Genomic DNA, 6000 nt, shown 5'->3' with positions numbered 1-6000 from the left:
AAAATTGGCTTATGATGGCCAAAGAGTTGGATGAGGAAGCATGCAGAGGGTGTCTTCACATTGGAGGCTGAAGGATTCAATCCTAGGTCTGTAGTTCACTGCAGTGTCCTGTGAAAATCCACATCAGCAGGCCAACGGGTCTATTCCAGAAGGCTGAAGAGTCTGCACTGGAAGCCAATAGATGATGTCCAAGCTGAAGGCGAAGACTAGAGCTCCTCTGAACAGTAGAACCTCATCCATTGTTCCTCCTTTCCTTTTATACCATCCAGGTGATGAGCAACCCTAGGATGAGTCTTCTATACCCCAGGGTTAGAAATGCTAAGCCTATTTAATTAAGCTTCTAAATGTCTCAAATTGACACAGTCAATCAACCACTGCAATATATTTCCAGACACCCAAAATATTAGACTAGTTTATATCTAAATGCATTCATCAGATTTGTTCAAGGTCAAAATTACTTTGAAAATCTCATAGAAATAAATAACAGAAATAATCAATATTAAAAAATAAGAAATAATCAGTATCCTTAAATATGTTTTTAAATATCAAATGGTTTAGTTTCTTCTTGTTCTGAAATTTATCTGCAGATATCAGTATATTATAGGATTACAAAGAAAAAAAGATACAGCATCTGCTAATGTAAGTGTATATATGCAAGAGAATATTTAGCAATACAAGAAAGACATGCTCATGACAATTATAAACCTTCGGTCTGTAATTGGCCACATGGTCATAACTGGTATTTATAACTACATAGCTTCTACTACTACTATTCCCTTGGCCTTTAGCAAGCACCTCAGTGGGTCTCTGTTCTTTACTTAGCAGAGTGACTCATACTTTCTTTCCTAAAGGCTCTGGACCATATCACGCTGCCTGCATTGAGTTGTGCTCCTTACCCATTTATTTTAATAATGGGGCATAGTATGCCCTAAGGCAGTGGCGGCAAACCTGCAATACATAAGCCATAGTAGGCTGTTTTGCATCATTGAAAGCTCTAAAAGTTTCTCTATCACTGCCTTAAAGGATCTTCTGCACTCGAAATTTATTCTTCCTTGCTTCCATTGTAGAGTGGTTGTCCAGCGTCTCCTTTGGTAGTCTGGATCACTCACCTCCACCAATAGTGTGTCTCCCTTTTCAGCTTGTTAATTTAGAATGTATGATAATTTTTAATTCATGTTGTTATTATTAACGGTTTGGAAGTCACATAGAAAAAAAATCTAGCATCTTTGCTGTGAATCCCAGAGGATGTATAAAATGTATCATTTCAAAGGAAGTCAGGTTACTTTGTGAAACTTTAGCAAAATCACTGATTTCATGGTTTTTATGTGGCAAAGATAAGTGTTCTACCTTGATCTCAGACAATACGTATTGTTTTCCAAGAAATGATGAAAGAGAATCCCAATGTTTTTCACCAACAATATCCTGAACTATTTCTCATCTCCTCTCTAAAATAATAAATTGTGAGTTCAAAGAACTAGGTGATAAAGCCCTTTACCAGCTTTCTCAAATTTAAGAAGATATTTAGAATTAGAATGGTCAGACTTCACATCCGTTAGAATGGCTATTAAAAAAAGACAAATGATAACTAGCATTGGAAAGGGTGTGGAGAAAGGAAACACTTATACATGGTTGGTGGGAGAATAGATTACTATAGTTAATGTGTAGAAAAATATGAAGGTCCCACCAGAAAACTAAAGTAGGACTCCCATACATTCCAGTTTATATCTGGGTGTCACCTCAAAGCCTCTTGAGCTTGTTGAAGATGAGCGTATTATGGGGTGCCTATGGTTCACTTGATGTTGGGAGGTGGGCCATAATGGAAGAAGTGGGTCACTGGAATCATGACCTAGAAGACAAATCTCTCTCCTTCTGCTCCCTTTTCTCTCTGCTTCCTGGCAGCCATGAGATAAGTAGTTTTTACCTCAACGTGCTCCTCTGTCTTGCTGCTTCTTCTTTGAAATCAGATGACTGAATGAAACATAAGCCACAATAAGCCTTTCCTTCTTCAAGCTGTGGGTGTCTGGTGCTGTGTCTCAGCAATGAGGAAAGTAACTAAAACACCATGTGTTCATCTGTCTTACTTTTAGGTAAACATCCAAAGAATGAAAATCAGTATGTTGAGAAAATACCTGTCCTCCAATGATTACTGCAGCATTATTCACAATAGCCCAAATGTGCAATCAAACTAATGGGTCCATGGTGAATAAATGAGTAATATAAACATGGTATATAAGAAATGGTCAAAATATAAGTGAATGTTTAAATTTTTAAAATTTGATTATAATAAAAGACACATTACCATCAATCTTCCCAAAAATATTCTCTCTTATTTTGAACAGAATTATCCCATTGCTCTGGCCACTTTCTAAAGCAGTTCTGGAAGTCTTCCTTTGGAACCATCTTTATACAGAGTAAACAAAAATATGGAAAATGCTGTTGCTCATCCACCTCATTCACTGACTCCAATGGCATGTAATACTAGTTCTTCTACAAAATCAAATTGACCATGAGAGTTAAACGTTTTGTATTAACTAAATGTATCAAGGCAACAAGGACATAACTAAAGACACTCACGATATAAGACTTGCAGAAATGCATCAGAATATAACTAAAGACACTCACGATATAAGACTTGCAGAAATGCATCAGAATATAACAAGAAAGATGGGATATTTGTGTAAGAAGTGAGGAGGAATATTTCAGAGGGATTAATAGTAATGTGTTTTTATTGCAATAATTTTTAAAATTTAAACAGTTACCATATATATTAAAATATTCAGCCTTGAATAAGGAAATTGTGTCACATGCTGCAACATGGATGAGCTTGGAGGATACTATGCTAGGTGAAATAAGCTAGACACAGAAATGCAAATACTATGTGGTTTATTTATGTGTGAAATCTAAAAACATTGAATTTGCAAAAAAAAGTAGGAAAGTGTTGCCTCAGCCTGATGGTGGAGAGATGAAGGTTGCGAGGAATGAGAGATTCCAGTTAGACGGAAGGAATAAGTTTTCAAGATCTAATGCACGTCATGGTGACAAGGTTAATAATAATTTATATTTAAGAATTGCTTAATGAAGAGCTTTTCAAAGCTTTTCACTACAAAAAAGTGAGGTGATATATTAATTAGTTTAACACAATATTTCACCAGATGTGCATATAGTGAAATATCATATTGTACCCCCAAAATTTATATAATATTTGGCAATTAAAAATTTTAAAAGACTAAAAATAGGATGGTTAGATAATAATACAGATGCTATAAGCAGTTATTATTCTGATGTCTCGAGGCATGTAAAGACTAAACCAAACAATGAAATAACATGGGTATTACTATTTTTAATCATCTAAATAGTACCAGACAAGTTTACATGTTCCCAGGGTGGCTATTAATCAATAGCTAACTAGTGCAAAATTATGAAAACCCCAGGTCCCTTCCCTTAACTATAAAGCTTAACTTCTTCCCAGAGTCTCCTATGTTTTCAGGCTATAGAACTTTTGTCTAACATTGTATTTTTGTGGGTTTCTTTCTTCCCTGGTTCTGATTCTCCTGTTGCCTATCCTGGGTTCCTGGAAGACTTCCTAAATTAGCTACTTGTACATCAGTGTACAGTTGGGGTCTACTTCTGGGAAACCAGTCTAAAACAAGTTTTCACATTTTAAAAACTAGTAGATGTCACACAATCCAGATTTCTAATTTTTTCTTAAAATATGGAAACATCTGGCAACATGGATTCAGCATTTACATATGCCTTTCTTCACCTTGTCTGTATCCCTCAAGTCACTTGACTGCTATTTTGATATTTATACACTAAATTCCATTAACAGGCAGAATAATGTTCTCAAAAGTTGTTCATTCCCTGACCCCTGGAACTCACATGTATATTTACAAGGCAAAATGGACTTGAAACATATAATTAAGGGTACAGACAATGAGATGGGGTATTCGCTTGTATTATTCAAATAAGCCCAATCTCATCACTTGATTCTTAAATATAGAGAACAATTTCTACATGTGGTAAAGGATAACTTAAAGGAAAAATGATCAAAGAGATTCCACATTACTTGCTTTGAAAATGGAGGAAGATGCCAAAATCCAAGGTCCCTGAATGCTAGAAAAGGTAAGAAAAAGAATTTTTCCCTTGAAGCTCCAGAAAATAATAGCTTTTCTAATCCCTTGATTTTTCCCCAGAGAAATTTACGTTGGACTTCTTAAATGATAAAAGTTTTATTTTAAGCTGCTAAATGTGTGGCAACTTGTTAGAGTCCTCATGAAAACTAAAACAGTACACCACCTGCAGCCAGAGAACCCATCTTGCATATCACTATATCCTCGATATCTATCATGGTATTTGATATGTAAAAAACTTTGAATAAATGTTTATTGAATTAATTCATGAGAGAAATTTTGAAGAGATACATCTCTTCTAACTTTTGTGAAGAAATTTTTTGTGAATAATTAAGGTTTTATTTGCTCTTAGCATTTTCTGTGAATATAGAAACTTGTAGCTCAGCATTGCAAGTATCCTTTAATACTGAGAAGTTATAATTTCTACCAAGACTGTTGATTTTAATTCTTTGTACTTTTTCAAATTCTGCATCAGGTAAAGTTATCAGAATGGACGACAATATTATGTTACTGTTCGAAAATTAAAATTATAGAAATCTTTTCCCTGCAGTTACATAGCAGGATTGTCCTTCAGGTGCATCTTTAAAGTATCAGGGAATGGGGCTGGGGATTTAGCTCAGCAGCATAAGCGCCTGCCTGGCAAGTTCCAGGTCATGAGTTTAATCTCTGTTACAAAAAAAAAAAGCCAAAATATCAGGGTATGGAGGGACTTGAGGGTTTCGCAGTTCCTTAACGTGGCCAATCTAGGAAATGCAGGTATGATTTTGAGGAACCTAGAGAACCTCCCAACATTTTTCAAGTTCCCAGCAGCACCTGACTTTTTTACAGAGGGTGAGAATAAAATGAGAAATTATCTTATTTTAAAACAGCGAACAGAAAAGATTATTCTGACTGGTAGCATAGAGACTTGCCACTTTATATTACATCTTGTATTTTGTTGCAATCCTCCTAATGCTACAATTTTATGTACTAAAACATTCAGCACGGAGTCTTATACATAATATATAAAAACTTCTGAATTTAGTTTTCTAAGTCTTAACCTGTAATATCAAAAATACAAGATAAAATAATATTACATTATGAGGGCTGGGGTTAAGCCTACAACTCAGTGGGAGAACATTTGACAGTATGCAAGGTACCAAGTTAGAACTCCACCCAGGAGAGAGACAGAGACAGAGACAGAGACAGACAGAGACAGAGACAGAAACAGGGACAGGGACAGAGACAGAGAGACAGAGACAGAGACAGTCAGAGAGAGAGAGAGACAGGCAGAGAAGGACAGAGACAGAGAAAGAAGACTCTGACAAAAAAAATAATAAAAAAAGATTTTAAAGTAATCCTTTGAAGTAAAAGTAGATTCCATACCAGATAATAACATAGTAGAAGGCAGGTAAAAGTATGCTTTGGGAAAATATGTGGTAATGATGTGACTTCAAATGCCCATGTGTCAGTAATTAAGAAATAAGAATAAACTCTTCACCTAAAAAAGTACATAATTAATATAGAGCTCTATTTTTTCAAAGACAAAATAAGGGACTCCACTGCCCTTATCTTTATTTTCTCTAAAAGTGGCAATTATAATTGTATTTATTTTTTACATCTCTTCTCTTAATGAAGCCAATGTGACCATGTAATCAGCACTCACAGGTGGTAAGATAAGGCCCTATTAAAATTAACACTTTCTGGTAGAATAGAGTATAATGTAGAAAACATCTGAGAGGGGGGAAAAAGAATGTACAGCCTTTAGTGTAAGAGTTTTTATATAAATGAAGGACTTTTACTGACATCTATATAAAATCTCCTATTACATGGGAGTTCTTATTAACTTCTTTTACTGATTAAATTATTCCAAGAAGGTCAAAAATCTTCC

The sequence above is a fragment of the Cavia porcellus genome, unplaced genomic scaffold, assembly GCF_034190915.1.
Source record: "Cavia porcellus strain 051 isolate PalLab524CR breed Dunkin Hartley unplaced genomic scaffold, mCavPor4.1 scaffold_15, whole genome shotgun sequence".
In the NCBI taxonomy this organism is placed as follows: Eukaryota; Metazoa; Chordata; class Mammalia; order Rodentia; family Caviidae; genus Cavia; species Cavia porcellus.
The sequence above is the reverse complement of the archived record's forward strand: the minus strand, read 5'-3'. Positions refer to the sequence as shown.